Raw genomic sequence first — 23933 nt, forward strand, 5'->3', positions numbered from 1 at the left:
GTTGCTTCTTGACCTGCATACAGATTTCTCAGGAGGCATGAGAGGTGGTCTGGTATTCCCAACTCTTAAAGAACTTTCCACAGTTTATTGTGATCCACACAGTCAAAGGCTTTGGCATAGTCAATAAAGGAAAAGTAGAAGTCTTTCTGGAACTCTCTTGCTTTTTCAATGATCCAGTGGATGTTGGCAATTTGATCATGGTTCCTCTGCCTTTTCTAAGTCCAGCTTGAACATCAGGAAGTTCTTGGTTCATGTACTATTGAAGCCTGGCTTGGAGAATTTCGAGCATTACTTTGCTAGTGTGTGAGATGAGTTCAAGTGTGAGGTAGTTTGAACATTCTTTGGCATTCCCTTTCCTTGGGATTGGAATGAAAACTGACCTTTTCCAGTCCTGTTGGCCACTGCTGAGTTTTCCAGATTTGCTGGCATAGTGAATGCAGAACTTTCACAGTATCATCTTTTAGGATTTGAAATAGCTCAACTGGAATCCCATCACCTCCACTAGCTTTGTTCACAGTGATGCTTCCTAAGGCCCACTTGACTTCTCATTCCAGGATGTCTGGCTCTGGGTGAGTGATCACACCATCTTGATTATCTGGGTCATGAAGATCTTTTTTGTACAGTTCTTCTGTGTATTCTTGCCACCTCTTCATAATATCTTCTGCTTCTGTTAGGTCCATACCATTTCTGTCCTTTATTGAGCTCATCATCTTTGCATGAAATGTTCCCTTGCTATCTCTAATTTTCTTAAAGAAATCTCTAATCTTTCCTATTCTATTGTTTTCCTCTATTTCTTTGCACTGATCAGTTATAACAAAACCATTAAATGCACTAAGAAAGATTTAGCAAAAACAGTTTTAGCAACAGTTCATTCTGTAACATTACAGTAAATTCATTAGCTAAGAAATATTGATATATTCTATTTGCTTATAAAAATATTACTTCATAATTTTTACAGAGCAAAAATCGTCTCAGTATTTCTTCCTGTTCTTTGCATAGATACATTTTTGGTTCCAGAGAACTTTGCATACCATGTGTCATACTTAACCATTTTTAACTTCTACTGTGAATAAGTGGCACGTGGTTAGTCCATCCATCACTCTTAAATTTATTTAGAAAAATGCAATGAGATAACCACTCCTATTAATTCCAAAACAGATAGACTAGGGCCAAGAAATGTTTTGTTTTCCCTTAATGGTTGATGTGGATGCCACCCTGGGAATGATCAATTGTGTGTGAACTGGGTTGCACAAGGACAAAAGGGGGAAAGGATGGATAGGGTATACCATAGACGTTGGGTATTATTATATAGATCTGCAATTGAGGGTTTAATGCAACATCTTCCTTTATCAAATATACATCCCCATGATCGTCTACTGAGATGCAACAATGTAACTAAGGTATAATAAATATTATCTTTCTGTACTAAACAGTAACATCTTATTTATCAAATAATCAATCACTGTGCTGTGCCTTGAAATTCTCCTTAATTTTCCCTGAAACCTTATGAAGGAAATCTAATATGTGTAAAAGTCAACCCCTCAGAATTTGGTGTTAAAATCTGATGCAATAGCTAATATGTCAGCGACTTGCATTTAATTAAAAATGTTTGCCTGCAACAAAGAAATTAGGGAAATATATTATATAATGGTATTCAAGGTCAAGATTAAGGCCAAAGCTAAGCTAAAACCCAAGATTTTATTTTAAATATGTGTTTAAATAAGTATTCAAGTTCATAATAGAACATTCCTTTAGGAGATATACTGCAAGGATACTCTTTTCAGCCCAATGAACTGGTGAATCCATGTAAAAAGACTGTAATCCAAGTTCAGAGCAATAACTGCTTATCAATGACTTTCTACAGACAATAATGAAGACAAATTGCTACATTTACAAATTAATAAGCAGAAGCATCATTAAATTCCACTAACATTTATTTACTTCTATGTGCCCTGCTTTGTGCTAATTTTGTAGGAAGAACTGTAACAAAACTGAAATAAGCAAACAACCTACTACTCTTTATATAGAATGGTTTTTCTTTGCCTTAAACTTACCACCTCTACCTTGCAATTTATGTCCCTCTTCCTTGAGGAAGGTGTAGATATATCCAGCTTAGTAAGGAAGCCTAAAACATTACCAAAATCTGTTTAATGTATTTTTAATGGGTTTAATATTCAGGGCATTTCAGTTGATTTATTTTTCTGCATTATTTGGTATGATTATACAGTTTTGACATTTTAATTACTGTGTTATTCAAATGCTACATTTTTCAGGTAGTTAGTACCTAGGGCTGGGACCCAATGATAATTACTTTGTCAACAATTTTTACTTTAGCAGATTTATTTTTGCTCCCAACAGTGAGCAATGGAAAAAGGCAAAATTAGCACTGAGGCATTACCAGTTTTGCTCCACCTCAACACTCAACTCACTGTCAAAAATTATTAGAGGGACTTCTCTGGTGGTCCAGGAGCTAAGACTCCATGCTCTCAATGCAGGAGGCCAGGGTTTGATCCCTGATCAGGAAACTAGATGTCACATGTCAGAATTAAGAGTTCACATCCCACACACTGCAGCTAAAAGATCCCGCATGCTGCAACAAAGATTAAAGATACCTCGTGCTGCAACTAAGACCCCATACAGCCAAATAAATTAAAAAAAAAAAACAAAAAAAAGGTGTTAGATATTATCATTTGACTATATTATTTTTAACTATATTTTTTCATAAAAGCTAAATTCAAAAATGAATTAAGAACAATTGCAAAATCTCCTGTGGCATATTTGTGTGTCAAGTACTGATTTTTACATCATTTGGGAAAAAATCATGAAAACCATGTATTCAGAGTTAAAAAGTGGGTAAGTTTTCAAACATGAACCTGTGCTTCATGGGAAGAAAGAAGTATTTTTTAAATGATTGCTTTGTTATAATGTTTTTATCTTATCCCAGAAGAATAGCCTACTTTATCTATCATGGCAGTCAAAGTAAACAGAGTTTAACATCCACTTACTCACTGAGCTTAATAAAGAAGTCATTATAGTATATCCAAAAATCACTAAAAACGATTGGCTCACTGTCGAGTTGGAAAACCGGCTTATCACAGTGCATGCAAGACTGACACTTTGTTTTTCCAGGTTTTGAATTGTTCCTTTTGTCACAAGCTCTAAGTACACATCTGATATTAAATTATACTTCTTATTAAGTAAAGCATTTGAATCAATAACTGGTTCCATAACCAATTTTCACGTGATTAGGTAACATGCCCATGCTATTTCACAGTTCAACACAGAGAGAACTTTAACTTGGATTTTAGAAATTGCTCCTATTCCTTCAATTTAATCTTCTCCCCCCATCCCCGCCCCACGTTAGGTCTCACAGGGTTCAAGTTTTCTGTCCCTCATCAGCCGATTGCAGTCTCAGTGCAATCTGATGGTGTACAAAATACTCTAGGGAGGTTCTCCTTCAGATTCTGACACATCTACAAATATTCTTAAAATGAATAAAGAAAATAAGATAGCAAACACATAAACCATTTTAAAACAATGACTAAGATAGTTTATAAAAATTTCCCATTCCAGAAAAGATTAAAATACAAACTTTTGGTGAGTAAGAATTTCAAACTCTAATCTAAAACTATGCTTTAGAAAAACTTTAAAGCAAGAATTCTTTTTGCTATAAAAAGGTCATTTATTTAAAATCAAATTTATTACTATTTTGTGTATATATATATATATATATATATTTAGTGATACATATCACCATACATTTATATGTACACACACACACACACATATGCATAAATACACACATATTCTACTTCCTTTCTTTCCACAACTCCTGCCCCTCACTCCCCAATTGCAACCTAGAAATATAAACTCCACGAATACAGGAACTTGTTTACTGTACATAACTCAGGGCCTACTGTACTGAAAGAGGCCCATTAATATTTATAGCATGAGTACATGAGACACCTGAGTTCTTCAATTTCAAGTATTGAACTAACATAATTTAAAACATGATTTTCTTTCCAGGTAATTTAATCCCCTTAAATTTCAAATGACTTCAAAATATTGTAATTATCTTCTTTATTAAACAACAGGTATAAAAAACACGGCTTCTTCAAAACTATCTCTGCTTCCTAGGCTTATTTGTTTTCAGACTTTTTTTTCCTTCAGATCAGTTGAGTGGCACATATAAGAGATAGTAAAACACTGGTGATCTCTGTCCACCATATGCTATGCTATATGCTAAGTCACTTCAGTCGTGTCCAACTCTGTGCGACCCCATAGACGGTAGCCCACCAGGCTCCGCCGTCCCTGGGATTCTCCAGGCAAGAACACTGGAGTGGGTTACCATTTCCTTCTCCAGTGCATGAAAGTGAAAAGTGAAAGTGAAGTCGCTCAGTCGTGTCTGACCCTCAGCAACTCCATGGACTGCAGCCTTCCAGGCTCTACTGCCCATGGGATTTTCCAGGCAAGAGTACTAGAGTGGGGTGCCATTGCCTTCTCCAGTCCACCATATAGATAAGCCAAATGTAAGACAAATCAGAACAATTCTTTGCAGATAACTGAGCTAAAAAGAGAGTGTTCATGTGAAAGAATTTGATGGGATGCCTGGTGGACATACAGCTTCCCTGATGGCTCAGTGGTAAAGAATCCACCTGTAATACAGGAGACACAAGATACATGGGTTCAATCCCTGGGTCAGGAAGATCCCCTGGAGAAGGAAATGGCAACCCACTTCAGTATTCTTGCCTGAAAAATCCTGTGGACAGAGGGGCCTGGTTGGCTACAGTCCAAAGGTTTGCAGAGTCGGACATGATTGAGCACACACGCCAGTGGATATAATATACTTATTAAGGCCAAGAATGTTAGTTTTTACCTTGTGGAATCAATTAATTATGCTACCACACACACTCACATTAATGTGAAAAAAATAAGATGTAATAAAACATGTTAAAGATATCTGACTTTAATGGTAAACCATTCAATCTTAAAAATGGTTAATGCATTCTCCTGAAAGACACCTTCCTGTATGTGCTTGAGGTCATGTCTCTATTAGATCCAGATTCTCATTTTTATCCATATCAATTGCTGGAGAAGGATAGAAGGGGAAATCTTTAATTATGTTATAATTACTTTTCAGGATATTAAAAAAGGCATGGTTTAAAATCTGAAGCATATTTTGAATATATAATTAATATATAATTTACTTTTTGAAAGCAAAATTAGTTTTCTAACTCCACATACAAAATATCATGTGCCTCCATATTTACATGCCATTCTACAGTGGTGAGGCTGTCACAAATTTAGGTTACATAAATACGCATATAAATTGGTAGTGTACCCTGCTCCTTATGCATTTCCTCCTTTGTAAAAAGAAGACAAAGCCATGCTTGCAGAGATATTGTGAATATTAAAGGATGTTGTACAGTGAAACCCCAGTGCACAGTTACTACTTTAGTAGATGGGAGCCATTATCAGCATTATCATTAAATTTCAACATGCAACTCTAAGTCCTTCAGCTAAAAAGAATGTCAGAAAATGGTCACCAAGTTGCTACAGTTTGAAGACACTAACAAAGCTATCAGGAAACAACCTGGAATTCACTCAAGTGTTACCTTTGGACGTTAAAAAACAACAAAACCTGAGCCTTTCAAATATATTAATGTTTGCTGCATTACTCTACTTGCTTGAGTGTATCCAAGCTTTAGTTCAGGGATAACGCCTACATGACTCCATTATATTTCTGCTGACACAACTGGATGAATATTCTTAATATAGGATTCATTCAAACATTATCCCTTTTTGCTTAAAGCATGTCAATCTAAAATAGCTCACACATTGAGACCTGGAGTACCCTGTCAACCCATTTTCCTCTCCTAAAGATGTCTTTATTAGCCTAATGCTTCCCACTTATCTCTCTATAGCCATCTGTGAAAGCTGAACAGCTTGAGATACCCTGTGCTACTTATAAGTCGTAGCCTGTACCAACTCCTGTGTGTATGACTGAAGTACAGTAAGTAACAAAGATGAAAGTCGAGTGTTTCCATAAGGATTTAGTGGACTTAACAGTCTTTCCTGTTAAAACAGTACTATCTGGGTGATATACAGTTACTGAAATAAATTTCAGATAAAATTTCAGTTAGCCATGTTACAAAGGCTTTTGCTCATTGACATAGAGGGCTTTTGGGGATTTGATTATTTTTCCCTCTATTTTTTTAAAAACAGTTTGAACCTATAGGGACCTTTCATTACACTTAATAGATACATTCCTCCCTTCTCAAATGAAATTAATGGTAGATACTTTTCATGAATATATGAAACATGTACACACAAATGTGATATGCATTATAAATATAATTAATATAATAAAATCTTCGAGAGTTGGTGCTGGACAGGGAGGCCTGGTGTGCTGCAGTCCATGGGGTCACAAAGAGTCAGACACGACTGAGCGACTGAACTGAACTGAATAAAGCCTTGAGAACTACTTTATTTTTTCTTACTAATTTACATGGAGGAAATCATGCTAGCCTCAGTCAAGATGAGATTAAGTAATTTTTATCAGTTTTGAAATGTTGATCTAAAAATAATATGCTTAATGATAAACTACTAAGGACGTTACTAGAGTCAGTTATGTAACTTATACAAACGATAAAACCATCATGGTACGTTGCAAGTAGCCATTTTTCATTTTTCTGGTTATTTTTAACCATGTAAATTAATAATAATCTTACTGAGGAAGATAAGGACTACCCTCAATAAGGCAAGAATGCAATAGGAAAGATGGATGCTTCTGTGGATTGAATGCTCGTTTGTCCCCCAAATTCATATGTTAAATCCTAATGCACAGTGTGAGAGTATTTGGAGGTCGGGCCTCTGGGAGGTGGTTATTAGGTTATGAGTGTGGAGCTCTCATTAATGGGATTAATACACTTAGGATACAAAAAAGAGGCTAAAGAAATTGCTTTTGACACTTCCACCACATGAGGACACAGCAAAAAGATGGCTTTTTCTAGGAAACAAGCGTGTACCATACATGAAATCTGCCAGTGCAGATATTGGATTCTAGACTCCAGAACTGTGAGGAATAAACTTCCATTGTTTATACGAGCTACTGAGTCAATGGTGTTGTTTTAGCAGCTTGCATGGACTGAGAGAAATGTCAACCAATAATAGGAAAAACAGTGAGTGTAGTCTACCAAACAGGCGTGTACATAATACACGGGTGAAAGAAAAGAGAGTAGTCAATTTTAAAAGGAGGATTAAGGAAGTTTTCATAGAAGGGAGAGCATGTCAAATGAGTTTGGAAGGACAACTTGGAGTTTGATGGGCAGTACCCACAAACAGGAGGAGGCTTGTGGTGTCACACTGGTAAGGCTGGGTGCTTCTAGGTTGGGCTTGGCCAGCAAAAAGGTGGAGGAGATCACAGTAGACCAATCAAGGGGGCCAGGTAAAGCTCCTTGAGGCATTCACAACTCATCTTATTCCACTTCTGGTTACTCTGCAGTAGTTATTCAACTTTAATCAACTCTTCTGCTTGTCCCTGAATACCTTCTGCTCATTCACAACTGTGAATCAGAGGTTTACACTATTCCCCTTATTACAATGATGTTATGCTTACGATTATGACCTGACTGAGTAGACCTATTCTTAAAGTTCCATTGATAAACACTTCAATCTCCTGTCTCCAGTTTAGAGGAGACTTCAGTTCTGAATGGACTTCCCTGATGGCTCAGATGGTAAAGCGACTGCCTAAAGTGCGGGAGACCTGGGTTTGATCCCTGGGTCAGGAAGATCCTCTAGAGAGGGAAATGGCAACCCACTCCAGTACTCCTGCCTTCTGAATACCCCATGTCTCCTCCAAATTCTGGCACTTCTCTCTAGTTTTTAGAGATACCTTTTATCAAGTACTAGACTGACATCTAAGTCAGACTCCTTTAGAAGGAGACTTCTAAATTCATGAAAATGTTTAATATAAACATCACAAATCTATAAAGATTATGAAAATAAGCAAGGACATATGAGCATCTGTCTGTCCAGTACAGCTGATATTCCAACACCACGATGCTGCTTTTTCATTTTGTTACATGTGAAATCCTAATATGAGAGTTCAAAATATGAATGGTGGCCACGCTGAAGGACTGAAAGCATGAGATAAGGCAGAGCCCAGGAGAAGCAGGACAGAAAAGCACCAGATTCGTCAGTGCATCTGGCCACCTAGGGTCCCATGCAGGGACAGCAAAGCAGCAGCCAAGCCTCACCCTACATCCATGGTTTGTGGGCTCCGACCTAGGAATTTACCTCCAAAACCTTTACCCTCAAAAGCTTTCTCCACAAACATGATTTTCCTCGTCAGGTGCAAACTTGATAAAAGCTAAAGTTATTGAAAAAATAAACAAGAATAAAGGAGAGTGTGCACAGAAGCATTCAATAATGTTATAATCCAAGTTATGGACAAGTCGGGTTCCATTTACATGTGAAATACTCTCTGGAGGCTGATGTGGATGGATACAGAGATGGACTGAGCGAACATCGCCATTGTTTCAGATGGTTTATAACTAAAACGTGAGGGAAAGAGACTCGGCTTTCTGTTCCGAGTGATACACAGCAGCCAGCCACAATCCACTCCTGGATTACGGCCCCAATTTATCAGTACTTCCCACCTTGGAAACAACTCATGACTCATTTGAAAATTGCCACCTATTCCAACCACTGAATTTTGTCCAACACAAGTCCAAAAGAAAATATTTTAAATTTCTTCATAATAAGAACAAGTATGCAGTCTGTTTTAGAGCATAGGATTATGAAAACGGAAGTTTAAACTCTCCTTCTCCACCACTTTGTGACACATATTCTATTTTTCCATCTCCTTTCTTTCTTCCCTTTCTGTCCGGAAAGTCATTTTAAATGCAGTAACAGCCCAATCTGCCTAACAAATAAGGAGCTGATATTCCCTGTTAGGCCTAAAAAACAGTCAATGGATTTCTGTTACTTTAATTTTTTTTAAATTATGAAAGTATGATAATACATTTATAGAAGACTTGGAAAATACAGAACAAAGCTACGTATAGTCCCACTCTATATTACAATTATTTTTAATTAGAAAAATTAAGATTTTTAGTTGGAATTTCAATATCAAGCTCTCAAAAATTAATAGAATGAATGGACAGAAAAGTAGAAGGATATAGTAGACCTGAAAAGCACTATGAACCACTTCAACATAATTAAGATTTATACAATTTTCATACAACAGCAGGATATAAATTCTATTTAGGTTCCCAGAGTCTATAAACCAGGAGACAAGGAACCTATACAGGGATATAAAACAAAGGGCAAAAATTTCATGGTCTAAGGATATTGAAATAATACAAAGCCTGCTCTCTCATCACTGTGGAAGTTATGTTAGAAATCAATATCAAAAGATATTTGAAAATAACCCACATATTTTCAAATGCAATGGGTCATTTTCATTTTTTAAATCAGGATGTCATATTTGTTGCTTATACTTGTAATTTGATTTAAATTATCTGTTTGTCTTTTTTGAAATTCTGGATCGGACAGAGCAAATCCTGTAATTGGACACATTTCTTAAAGTCCCCTAAATATAACATATGGCAAGACACTTTCAGAAACAGAGCATCTCTGATGTACATTATTTTACAATTGCATTAAATAGTACTCTGTGAATATACCTTCAAAATTCCCAACAAAGGTGCCAGATATTGTGTTAAACCATCTTAACAAAAGCATTATGGAGTATATTTTAATTATTTTCATTTTATTTCTCAGAAACTAAGAATTCAAATAGTTCAGTTACTACTCTAGATTTCACCATTAATTCATAAATGGTTTTGAACCTAGGGCTTTCTGATTCCAAAACCTATAGTTAGCACCGTAATTCCATGCTTATCCAGTGAATAATAATCACTAATGCTGACTGATTACCTAACAAGTGTCACACAGTGCTGCTGCTAAGTGCTCAACCAAATTAACTCATGTAATTCACACAACAATCCTATGAAATAACTACTCATTAGTAGACCCATTTTATGATGAGGAAACTAAGGCAAAGAGCAATTAAATGACCTGTCCAACACTGCAGAGCTGGAAAACGATGAAACTGGGTTGCAACCCCAGGCAATCTGACTCTAGCCCTGCCTCACCCCACCATACTTAAGCACCGTGCTACAATATAAGCAAGTGACTGTATGTTATCTGTTAATTAAGATTTTTGTTTCACTTATATGTAAAAATTTTATCTGCATAATAAAAGGCAATGGCACCCCACTCCAGTACTCTTGCCTGGAAAATCCCATGGACGGAGGAGCCTGGTGGGCTGCAGTCCATGGGGTTGCTAAAAGTCGGACATGACTGAGCGACTTCACTTTGACTTTTCACTTTCATGCACTGGAGAAGGAAATGGCAACCCACTCCAGTGTTCTCGCCTGGAGAATCCCAGGGACGGGGGAGCCTGGTGGGCTGCCGTCTATGGGGTCGCACAGAGTCGGACACGACTGAAGCGACTTAGCAGCAGCAATAAACCATTGCCTCTTCAATGGTAATCATATCCAATTTCTGGAAAAGAACTTGCAAACCACTTTTATTGTACTGGCCTGATTATATAATAATTCATTCAGTTTTAATGGAAAAGTCTTTCTCTATATTACTAAATACATTTGTCAAAATTTTCATTTTCCGTTTTTTATTTTAAACAGACTAGTGCTGCATTCTGTTGGCTAAAGGGGATGATCAGATGAGGTGTTATAGATATTTCAAGAAACAAAAATTTTAATATATTAAAACTGAATGAGTAATATCTGACTGCATTTCTACATTGTCCTCTTGGTATCCTGAAATGAAATTACACATAAAAAGTGAAACAAGTTGCCAGTCCAGATTCGATGCACGATACTGGATGCTTGGGGCTAGTGCACTGGGATGACCCAGAGGGATGGTATGGGGAGGGAGGAGGAAGGAGGGTTCAGGATGGGGAACACATGTATACCTGTGGCGGATTCATTTTGATATTTGGCAAAACTAATACAATTTGTAAAGTTTAAAAAAAAAAAGTATCTTGTGTCTTGTCTCCTCTAAGTATAAAACACCTAAAAATAAACTTTAATGGAGTAAATATTCTGGAGGTCAGAACTAGAAGCCTAATTATATGGTTGATGGGGATTTGTGTATGCAAGTATATGTGAGGAACATGTGCTCCTCATTTAATCATAACTTTCTCAAATACAAAAAAAATAATTGGGGTCATTCATTTAAGTATAATCTTATCATTTATCTCTTAGGTGAATAATGTATAAAATATTTGACACTATTAACCAATTTTAAAAGAAAATTGTGATTTTTTTCCCTACCTTCCTACTTGTGGTATTAGTGAGCCACAGATATCATCTATTTTTTATGGGGTTTTACTGTTAATAATTTCACATCAGGATCTCATTTATCCTTTAAAGCAATCTTATGAGTTAGGCAAAGCAGAATGTCTGCCTCTCATTTCGTAGATGAAGAAACTGGGTCCTAAAGATTTAAGGGACTAGTTAGATGATAAATATTGGGGCTGGAACTAAAATTAAGGGAATTGAGTAGAATTTCCTTTCAATGACACCATAGATATCCCATGTCAATTACCATATGATACCTGTGTAAGTGGAAGTATATCAGATACCCTGTTAGGAAAAACTGCAATAAAATTGACCTGTTTCAAAATATTAAGCTAAATAAGATTTTTCTGTCTTACACTGCCAGATTTATATCAGATGACAGAACCAAAAGTCACTGAAACTTTCCAGTGACTACTTTCATTCAGTTAAAAAGGAGGTAAAATTCTATACTTCTGAATTCTGCCTATTTAGATATACCATATATATCAAAAAGTAAAAATATATGATAGATGGATCTAAATGTACTTTTTCATTTTGCAATTGGTTGGTACACAGACTGTCTAGCCACGTTTCATAAGAGTAACACCAATGCACGTGTCTTACATGTTTTTTGCAAGATAAATGCATACTGTGTTGACAATCTCAATATATAACCACACAAGTGATACTGAATAGAGAATGACTTACTAGTGAGGAGCCTTGGTGGTATACATCATGATGGGAATGGGTATGGTTCAGTCAATCCACAGTCCACTGAGAAACTCGTAACAGAAATAAGTGCCATCACTGTTCAGACCTAAGCAGACACATACAGAAAAGACAGTTGGTCAGTAGATACCATTTTGTGCCATTTGTACAAGAGCATCTTTACAACCTGCAGCATTAAAACACAAAAAGACACCTGACAAGCAATCCAATGAAAGGGCTTTAATTTATACAACTCTGCTAATGAGTAGTACAGCAGTGGAACCATACTACTTAAATCAGTAAGGAAGTAAAAAGTTTAGTGATTAGACATTATATAGTGATTAAGAAGTAACAAAAAGTAGTAAACTGTATCACATTACTGGAAGGTTATAAATTTATCAATAAAAACCTAACCCAAAACATTTAACATTCTGTTGTAAATTTGGGGGGGGATGTTATATGCTAAGCACTTACAACATGTCTGTGTATAAAATTTCATTCAGTCTTGACAACAGCATTGCAGTGCAGGTAATCCCTTCATTTAACAATATTTAAGGCTGCAAGCAGGGCCCTATTCTATAATCTATGCTTCTTTTTCATATCACGTGGAGTATGCCAAGCACACACTTCTTCCTATGCTGACTTGTGCTCCCTATGACTTATGGTATAAATAACAGATATCAAGAGGATTATAAAAACACGTATCTCTGTTTCACATTTAGTATCCTAGAAAACAAATACGGTATTCTACTCATCTTTGTCAAAATGTAAGATCTTTTGGGTACACACAGATATTTGTTGATTAAGTAAATGAATAACAGCAACAACAAAAGTAGAAACTGAAAAAGAGAAAGTCTCAAGTCACACTTTTGCTTTGTCAATTCTTTCCTTTACTTACCAGAAGTATCTTCCTGTTTGCAACACAATCTCAAGAGGAAAGAGTAAGAAGAATCATCTAAAAATCATGTGAATGAAGTTCAAATATATATCATTAAAAGAAATACAAACTATTTGGCAGTTTAATTTAGTTCAGTTGGAGAGGTTTCTGAAGAACAAAAAAGGTAAAATAACAAAAATTTTCCAGAGAGAGAGAGAAAAAAACACAATCCATCTTTCACTTCTAGATCAGATACTAACTGCTAACACAGTCTAAGCACCTTGCCTGTGACGAGATCTCAAGAGGGGAGGACACAAAGATAGAGGAGAAAACTAAAATAGCTAAAGACTCCAGGTAGAAACTGCACATCACAAGAAACTACAAAGTGCCACTCTGCATTGGAGATGCTGTAGAGAAAGCAGTCAAACTGGAGACCATGATGGTCAGATTCCAATTTACCCTGCAGAAGAAGCAAGCATCCTGCCTGTGTAGAGCAAGGGCTGGCAAACTGCAGACTGCTGCCTGTGAGCTAAAAATGGTTTTCACATTTTTAAATCGTTGGAGGAAATCAAAGGAATCATTTAAGTGTAAATTATTTGAAATTCAAATTTCAGAGTCTATAAATAAAGTTTTATTGGAATACAGCCACAACATCTCACGTATATATTGTCTCTGGTTACGTTTATGCTATAACAGTAATGTTGAGAGGTTGTAAAAGAACAGTATTACTTGAAAGGCTAAAATATATTTACTATTTGACCCTTTACAGATATCATAGGCTGATTTCTGGTCTAGAGAATTATTAGTTCTCAATTTGGAAGGGATGATATTAAAGAAAGGGGGTGCTTTAGAGCAGATTGGAAGCAGATTGGAAGCTGGGAATCCATTTCCCTATATAGATCCAGTGCAGTGCAGTATTATGAGTATAGCAGGGCTTTTTCTGGGGGCACGGGGGTTCTTCCCGGGGGAAGTACCAGAAAAGAGAGTAGATTCAGCCATACTCAGTCTGGCATACAGGCTACAGGCTGGACCAATGAGGATGGATGGAGAAATCCAGCCACAAGAATAAATGTTATTTTTCAGTATGACAGAATGAATTTCTCATGAAGAAAATCAAATCTCCAGGCTCTGATTCTCTCCCTGTATGTGCCAGCCTCTAGAAAGGCAGATAATCATTTTTTTTTCTTTTTTTTGGTTCATTTTTTGTTGTTTTCTTTGCTGAAGATCTTAGAAAGATTAAGAGAGAAAACAGAGGCATCCTAAAGCAGGTGAAAGACACTCCATCGATCCCATAGAAAAGCAAATAGTGGATCATATCTAATAACAGATAAACAGGGGATGAAGCAAAACAAAACAAAGCATAAGAACTATATTAAAAAGAATCTGCTACATAATACATGAAAATATACGGAGAGGAAGCATTTTCATTTGAAGAATATCAAAGAAAAGTTAAATACGTTTTCTAGAACAACCACTCCATGCTTTTGATGAAGTTTGAGACAATACAGAATAAAATCCCAAAGATTTATCTTCAGAGAAGTTAATTAAACCAAAACAAATGAAAAGACACTTAAGTGGTTTCCTATTTAAATATTCATTGCATCTTGATGACAAGAAAAGGGGTTTTGATCTCAAAGACTTGGGTCTGAACATCAATTCCACTATCTTTCTTGCTGTATGACCTTGGACAACTGACTTTCTATTCAAAGTCTTATTTCCATCACTTCTTAAATAGGGTTATTCTGAGAACTGTAGGACCAAATATGCATAAAATGTCCAGCATACTGCCTGTCACATAGGAGGCACAGGATATGTACCAGCTTTCTATGTAGTTTCTGATCCTGCTTACTTTCTCACCCTCTTACCCTAACACTAATCGTCTACCACAGTCATTACAGCTGTAGGAAAATGGTAGGTCTCTTTCATGTTGTCATATTTGACTTTGCATCTTGTTTTTGCTGGGTGGACTATACCTTTTAAACTTTGGACTCCTCTCTATTTAACGGGTAAATTGGTATTTACTTAAAAATTTAATTCAGAAATGAATCCTGCAACCTCCTTAATCCCTTAGACAAAAAATATAAAGTCACAACATTTTGTGTATAAACCTATTTTTATGATTAATATTGTATTCTTTTTTATTTACATGTGTCTTTCCCAGGAGGCTATATCTTGGCCAAGTGCATTGATATGATACATTAAGATGACCAACTACGGCCTCCTGTAGAAGACAGACATGTGAACAACTATATCTGCCTACATTTCTGCCTATTCACTGGCCTTACAGCAGAGATTGTGCCCTGATGCTTGTTGAACAGACAGCATCTCCATGCCAGATGCAACCTGGAGTCAAGCAGTGACTTCATAAATGCTTGGTTATAATAGGCTCTATTATTTTTTTAAAGAATAAATAAAGAATGAAAAAAAGAAGAATGATGGAAAGATAGTGAGGATTTGATTTAAAAAAAAAAAGGACACTTAGCATATAGTTGCTGATCCTGACTACTTAATTATCCTGGAAATCCATATAGAAATATGCACAAAATCATATAAATATCTTCATTTTATACAGTTGGTTAAATAATTTTTAGAAGTAGTTCCCAAGAACAATCTTCTCCCATATCTTGAACATTTACCATGTGTCACACTCTGGTAGATAACAACCTGTAAGTCAGTTATTATTATTCTTATTTTTTTCAGAGGAGAAAACTGAAAGTGAGGAATCAAAATAGAATTTTTTCCTTGATTAATCATCACACAGGAAGTTGAGACCGAAGTCTACCAAATTCTAAAGTCAAGGTGTTCCACATAACAAACTAGGCATGGTCTCTACTTTGTAAAAAGACGTGCTTAACAGAACACTCATTGTGTAAACAGTTGGTAAGTGGTAGGTGTTATAACTGCTATTATTAATACCATAACCTAACAAAAGGGAACTGTTTTAACACTATGGAATGCTGTATTATTAAATATATTATGCTCTATTGCTATAATAAGTATGAAAGTTACATTAATATAAGGAAATGTGTACATGAATGCAGAATACAAAATGTTATATATAGGCTTATTAAAATTATAGGCAATTTCATGTAGGGTAGATTAACAAAAATTATGACAGTGTGATAAATATAATAAAATTGTGCAACTATGGGTAACTTATTTGAACTTCATCAATTTATTTGAGAAGATGCGAATCTGCTTGAGTTCAAGCTTATGTTTTAAAAAGCAAATAATGTATATACATTTCTAAAAGTGGTGGTAACATCCTAGACCTTCTGCACATTTGAAATCTCACTTTTTTCTTTAAGTAAAATAATATATTACTGCTGTTGCAGTAAGACCTGTTTGTTAGTCCATTTATTTATTTTGCTATTGGGAATGGAAGTATTTAGAGGCAGATTTAAAAATTAGAATGACTGAAGTGAAGTTGTCTTTGAAATGGAGTCATTTAAACCACCTACTCCAGTTAAAGGGCCTCCCTTGCGGCTCAGCTGGTAGAGAATCCCCCTGCAATGAGGGAGACCTGGGTTCTATCTCTGGGTTGGGAAGATCCCCTGGAGAAGGGAAAGGCCACCAACTCCAGTATTCTGGCCTGGAGCATTCCATGGACTGTATGGTCCATGGGATCGCAAAGAATCGGACATGACTGAGCGACTTTCACTTTCACTTTAGTTAAAATGCACATCGTTTACCTTAATATTTCCCAATTAGCATAAGCAATTAGCACATAATGATGCTAACTTTTATACACAAAAGTTTTATACACACACACATATGAGAGAAAGAACGAGCTATTTCAGCAGAACCTCAAGAAGAATAACGTGAAAATTATCCAAAAACGAGTAAGAATATTTGACAAGAGCAACAGTTGAGACGCAGAAACGTGTTGAATTATGCTCAGCTGTCTGCATGCTAAGCCTGCAATAGGCCATTTAGGCACTGCTCATCTGAGTTTCAGACTTTCCTCTGAAGGCAGTTCTAACCAGTGTCACCCACTCACGAAGCAACTAACGTTCCTTTATTCTTGTTGCATTATAACAGAACAAAGTACAAAAGATTGAAAGAATTCTGTTTGATCAAAAGAATTGTCTATCAAAGAAAGTGCAGGAAAGTGACCCTGATTGCATAGCTATGAAACCTACTCAACAAGGAATGGGAAACATCTCCTCCTGTGAGTGTGGGTGGCTCTTCTTCCCTACAACAGATATGCCCAGAGATTCCTGCCTGATTCATCCGTGGTTTGAACAAACTAATGGTTAGGCCTGAGGCAAAAAATTGGTATTCTGGATGAAAATACATTTTAACTAGGTTTTCCATAATTTGAAAGTTATGTGAAAAGTATTTTTCTTTCTTCATTGACTCTAGAATTATTTTGCACCAGGCTTAATTCTTTCAGTAACTATATATTTGATAGCCACAGTGCTAAGGTAGGAAATAATAAACCAAAAAGAAAGACAGCCGTTGTGAAAAAGGCTCAGGCATAAGCAAACGAAGAGGTTTTATCTCTTGGTTTGTTTTAAACTGCTGCTGGGTAAGTTTCTTCGTGTGTTTACATTCGTAATGAAGAAACTGTCACTTCATGTTTACGTTTACTGGCTATTAGAGTTTAAAGAATAGTTGTGCGGAGAATTAACTTCTATGTTTATTCTACATTTGCTCTCTCAGTGTTCCAGTTACTCTTTTCTCTTAATTTTAACTTAGGACAGTTAAATTTACTAGACAAAAATCAGTGGGAATTTTTTTCCTTAACATGCAGTTTACAAAACAGAGACAGCAGCCTCTAACTCTATTTAAATTTCAAATCTAACTCCAACGTTATCTAACTGGACTGAGACAACCATTAGACAGGCTGTGGATAAAGGGTTCTCATGAATCAGGAAATCCTGATGCTAGTAGAGAAGCTCTCAAGCTATAGGATGGAGTGGTGCTGGGGAGGTGAACTAATGCAGAAAGGAGGTCAAAAGATGGGGCAAAGCCAGCACAGAAAAAGTGAGAAGCAGCTTCTATGGGCTTCTCCTGGGGGAGGTGGGGGAAGAGGAAACAAACTCTCTCAGAGTCTCGTTATGCTTTGCAATTACACCAAAGATGAGAACTGGTAGATGAAGGAAAGAGATACTTGGAAAGCCCTCGCAAAATGGTACAATCTCATTATTTCTCCCATTACATGCTCCAGCTCCTCCCTTTTTTTCCCTCTTATTTCTGCTTCTCCCCCTCCTCTCACTGCTCTTCCTTTTTCCTTTTCTTTCCACCTGTCCTTTTTCAGCAGGAACATTATCATAATCAGTGTTACTCATGTGCCTACCTGTGTGTATACACTTTGGTGGGTGCTTTATACACATATCTGTTTTCTTTTCAGTCTTCTGAAATTTCTATTATTATTTATCTTTTAAAAACCTGGAGTTTTCATCAAGTGAATTTCACAGTCAAATAGCCAGGGAGTGAACAAATGTAGGAATCAAATCTAATTCTATGTAATTCTTTTATTAATAAAGGAAAGTTCTGCTCACAGGGAACTCTCTCTTCTAAAAAGAAAGTTCTATTCCTGGGACTAGAACTCAGTGTAAGTACAGAATTTAGCATAACATCACAGACTCTGAGCACCTAAGGATGTGAGTTGTGGTGGTAGAATCTGAGAGCTGAATTAAGTTATCCTTCAAAACACAATTCCACATCAGAGAGCTATCACTTTACTGTTGTTATTTTGCTAAGCTGTGTCTGACTCTTTTGACCCCATGAACTGCAGCACGTCAGGCTTCTCTGTCTTCACTATCTCCCAAAGTTTGCTCAAATTCATGTTCATTGAGTCAGTGATGCCATCCAGCCATCTTATCCTCTGTCATCCCCTTTTCCTCTTGCCCTCAATCTTTCCCAGCATCAGGGTCTTTTCCAATGAGTCAGCTCTTCGCATCAGGTGGCCAAAGTATTGGAGTTGCAGCTTCAACATCAGTCCTTCCAATGAACATTCAGGACTGATCTCCTTTAGGATGGACTGGTTGGATCTCCTTGCAGTCCAAGGGACTCTCAAGAGTCTTCTCCAATACCACAGTTCAAAGGCATCAATTCTTCGGCACTCAGCTTTCTATATAGTCCAACTCTCACATGCATACATCACTATTGGAAAAACTACAGCCTTGACTAGATGGACCTTTGTTGGCAAAGTAATGTCTCTGCTTTTTTTTTTTTGTCTCTACTTTTGAATATGCTGTTTAGGTTGGTCATATATTTCCTTCCAAGGAGTAAGTGTCTTTTAATTTCATGGCTGCAATCACCATCTGCAGTGATTTTGGAGCCCCCAAAAATAAAGTCAGCCACTGTTTCCCCATCTATTTGTTATGAAGTAATGAGACCAGATGCCATGATCTTAGTTTTCTGAATGTTGAGTTTTAAGCCAACTTTTTCACTCTCCTCTTTCACTTTCATCAAGAGGCTCTTTAGTTCTTCACTTTCTGCCATAAGGGTGGTGTCATCTGCATATCTGAGGTTATTGATATTTCTCCCAGCAACCTTGATTCCAGCTTGGGCTTCCTACAGCCCAGAGTTTCTCATGATGTACTCTGTGTATAAGTTAAATAAGCAGGGTGAGAATATGCAGCAACATATTCCTTTTCCTATTTGGAATCAGTCTGTTGTTCCATGACCAGTTCTAACTGTTGCTTCCTGATCTGCATAGAGATTTCTCAAGAGGCAGGTTAGATGGTCTGGTATTCCCATCTCTTTCAGAATTTTCCACAGTTTATTGTGAGCCACACACTCAAAGGCTTTGGCATAGTCAATAAAGCAGAATACATCTTTTTCTGAAACTCTCTTGCTTTTTCCAACATCCAGTGGATGTTGGCAATTTCATCTCTGGTTCCTCTGCCTTTTCTAAAACCAGCTTGAACATATAGTAGTTCACGGTTCACATATTGCTGAAGCCTGGCTTGGACAATTTTGAGCACTACTTTACTAGCGTGTAAAATGAGTGCAATTGTGCAGTAGTTCAAGCATTCTTTGGCATTGCCTTTCTTTGGGATTGGAATGAAAACTGACCTTTTCCAGTCCTGTGGTCACTGCTGAGTTTTCCAGATTTGCTGGTATATTGAGTGCAGCACTTTCACAGCATCATCTTTCAGGATTTGAAATAGCTCAACTGGTATTCTATCACTTCCACTAGCTTTGTTTATAGTGATGCTTCCTAAGGCCCACTTGACGTCACATTCCAGGATGTCTGGCTCTAGGTGAGAGATCACACCATCGTGATTATCTGGGTCATGAAGATCTTTTTTGTACAGTTCTTCTGTGTATTCTTGCCACCTCTTCTTAATATCTTCTGCTTCTGTTAGGTCCATACCATTTCTGTCCTTTATCGAGCCCATCTTTGCATGAAATGTTCCCTTGGTATCTCTAATATTCTTGAAGAGATCTCTAGTCTTTCCCATTCTGTTGTTTTCCTCTATTTCTTTGCACTGATCACTGAGGAAGGCTTTCTTATCTCTCCTTGCTATTCTTTGGAACTCTGCATTTAAATGAATATATCTTTCCTTTTCTCCTTTGCTTTTTACTTCTCTTCTTTTCACAGCTATTTGTAAGGCTTCCTCAGACAGCCATTTAACTTTTTTGTATTTCTTTTCCATGGGGATCATCTTGATCCCTGTCTCCTGTATAATGTCAGGAAACTCTGTCCATAGTTTATCAGGCACTTTGTCTATCAGATCTAGTCTCTTAAATCTATTTCTCATTTCCACTGTGTAATCGTAGGGGATTTAGTTAGGAGGTCTAGTTAATGTTAGTTAGGAGGGACCATTTTTAGAATCAATGTACCAGTTAACTTATGGATGATAAAAACACAGACAGACAATTGTTACTAGGTCAACAGGTATCTAACCTGGAACGGTAGTTAAAGAGGTATTTCTTTACCAAGTGAAACAAAATTAGCAGTCTATTCTCTGGTGCCTCAGATAGTAAAGGATCCTCCTGCAATGCAGGAGAACTGGGTTCAATCCCTGGGTCGAGAAGAACTCCTGGAGAAGGGAATGGCTACCCATTCTATATTTTTGCCTGGAGAATTTCATGAACAGAGCAGCCTGGAGGGCTACAGTCCACTGGGGTTACAAAGAGTTGGACACGACTAAGTGACTTAACACTTTCACTTCACTTCATGACTACCTCATCCATCTGAAATATTCTAGGGATATTAGAGATGGAACCCAAGGAAAGCAAACTTAGAAGTCATCTTTGAAATGTAAAAAATGAAAGAAAAATACAAAAACCAGAAAAGCAAGCTTAATTATTGCTTTAAGACCTAATAGGGCATGCTATTGGAATGAGGACGCTTTCTGCCAGAATACATCTACAGAGGCAAAATACGATTTACATTGAGATGGAAATGGTTCCCTTACAACTTCCCCTAAGCTGTCTGGTAGAATGCATAATTACTTTCAAGTATTTAAGAAGCCAGTGCTCTCTTCATTCTGAAACCTGAAAAGGCCTTGGTTTCCTGGAAGCACAATATGAAGGAAGACAGCCAAAACAGCATCGAAAATACTTTTTTCACATTATCAGCCTGGACATTTAGATGGTTATCTTTGTGACTGTCTCTGGATATTTTCCTAGAACTGTCTTGAAAGGAAGCGATTTATGACTCAGAAATCACAGTTACCTCAAGTGGATGTGAGAGAATTTTCAAAAACTTGAGAGCTTCCTAGTATTTTGGGTATAGAGATGCCTCAGGTATGTCTGGAGTGAAAATATTTACAGATTTCAGAAATTCTGTTTAGTCTCTTGAAGTATCAGTACTTCCTTTAATGAATGTCAGAGTGGAGTTAAAGTCAAAAGCAGTAAGGATTCCTTAGTACTGATACTCTGGATCTCTGACTAAGTAAGAAAGACTACAAGTAAACAGGGCAATAGGATACTGTGCTTTTAGGGTAGAAAGAGGACAACCTTATTGCTTAAGATGGTAGCAAGTGTTGCTTATGCATTCAGTACTCCAATGCATCATTTCAGGCAGCTGTCTCTTAGCCCAAGTTCCCTCTAAACTCCACAGTTAAGCAAGGGAAGTGTCATTTGAAATGAAGATAAAATGAGGGCTTTTCCACTTACATATTAGAGAAACTACATTTTTAGGTTACTTACAAATAAAGAATATTATTAAGAAGCAAAGAACAACCAATAATCCTAAAGTAGAGGGCAAAATTAAGGCTTTGTACAAGAACTGTTCTGGGGCTTCCCAGGTGGCTCAATAGTAAAGAAACTGCCACCAGCCAAAGCAGGATATATAGGAGACGCAAGTTTTATCCCTGGATCGGGAAGATCCCCTCAAAGAGGCAATAACAACCCATTTCAGTATTCTTGCCTGGAAAATCCCATGGACAGGGTAGTCTGGTGGGTTACAGTCCATAGGGTTGCAAAGAGTTGGACAAGACTGAATGACTGAGCATACATACATATGTTTAGGAACTCTTCTACAATACGTGAATATGTATAGATTCTTTTTAAGCTATGCATTTATACAGTGAGGTTTACAATTAAGATTATCGACCTTTCTGACAGTTATCTGCTGAATTACATAAGCTTATAACTTCTTGATGGACATGGTGTTGACTTAAAAAAAAAAAAAACGCACAAGGTGAGAGTTGTGAGTTAAATTATATTTGGGGGAAAATGAGGACAATAGCCAGGAAGATAGCATTTCAGATAGCTCTGAGAAACTGCTCCAAAGATGTGGTGGGGAAAGGACAGTAAATATGTGATTTTGGTGAAGGGGCCGTACATGCAACCAAGTAAATATCTTTTGCAGAAGGCTTCTGCTAGTCACAAGGAACAGTCATCACCATGAAGAATTTAAGAGCTTTTCTAGATATGAGGAGATACAAGAATTGGACTCATAAAATATACTCCTGAAAATATCTAAGTACCTGAGGACCTGTTCCACCAGTTCTTTCCAGAGCACAGAGTGCTTCATTTCTGCACTCCACCCTGAACTCCTTTCAGGGGGTGTTAAAACCCAGCAGCTGCAGCAGTACCTGATTTAATCCTTTTAGAGATGCATGGCAAGTGCCCATGGCAAGCACCAGTTTGTAGCTGACATGAGAACACTCTGGTTGGCAGGCCCATTATTTACTGCCGAGACCAGTTAGTAGGATGCTCTCTTCACAAAGTTGCTTTTCTCCCTCAGCCTCAGCTCATGAGTATTATTAATCTTGGAGAATCCATCTCAACAGAGATTGTTTGTTATAGGAAGAGAATGGCTTTAGCCAAGATTATGCCAATAACTCTGTCCTCCAGCTATAGCTATAAATAAAGTATTGAGCCAGAAATAAGTTATTGATATACAATGTGTGTGTGTGTGTGTGTGGTGGGGAGCTACTTAAACCATATTCTCCTCTGGACATTCTTGGAATTGGAAAACTATGTTTTCCATATTAGTTAGAATTTAGGTAATTTATCCAATGAAAGCTAACTTGATACCAAGAGGATTAGTCATGTAACTCTGAACCCAATGTTATTCCTGACTTCTGGACTCCAAATGCAAAATGAAATTGGGAGCAATAGTCTCAAGATGTTTAGTAGGCTTAGAACTAGCAATGCACTGATGGATCCTGAAGTATGCTTTTCCACACATTCAGCAAGTTTGCAGCTTGGTAACAGTGCATGAGGAGCCTGGTAGGCTGCAGTTCATGGGGTCGCTAGAGTCAGACACGACTGAGCGACTTCCCTTTCACTTTTCACTTTCTTGCATTGGAGAAGGAAATGGCAATCCACTCCAGTGTTCTTGCCTGGAGAATCCCAGGGGCGGGGGAGCCTGGTGGGCTTCCGTCTATGGGGTCGCACAGAGTCGGACACGACTGAAGCAACTTAGCAGCAGCAGCAGCAACAGTGCATAATGTTCAAGATACCTAATCTGCCTCAGCCTCATCCTCAATCTGCCTCAGCCCTCAGCAAGAGGGCTGCTTCCCTCTGGCTCAAGGTCAAACTGCAAACAGCCTGCACCCCAAGGC

General features: G+C 37.3%; 1 protein-coding gene across 2 annotated transcripts in view; it reads right to left on the reverse strand.

The window, feature by feature from the left end:
- CHRM3 (cholinergic receptor muscarinic 3) overlaps positions 1-23933 on the reverse strand; it is a 554785-nt gene that overhangs the window by 390648 nt on the left and 140204 nt on the right. For both annotated transcript variants that reach the window (XM_070364602.1, XM_070364603.1), the window contains exon 2: positions 12078-12186. The gene's annotated coding sequence lies outside the window, so the exon portion shown is untranslated. The remainder of the gene's footprint in view (positions 1-12077; positions 12187-23933) is intronic.

The sequence above is a fragment of the Bos mutus genome, chromosome 28 (genome assembly GCF_027580195.1).
Source record: "Bos mutus isolate GX-2022 chromosome 28, NWIPB_WYAK_1.1, whole genome shotgun sequence".
In the NCBI taxonomy this organism is placed as follows: domain Eukaryota; kingdom Metazoa; phylum Chordata; class Mammalia; order Artiodactyla; family Bovidae; genus Bos; species Bos mutus.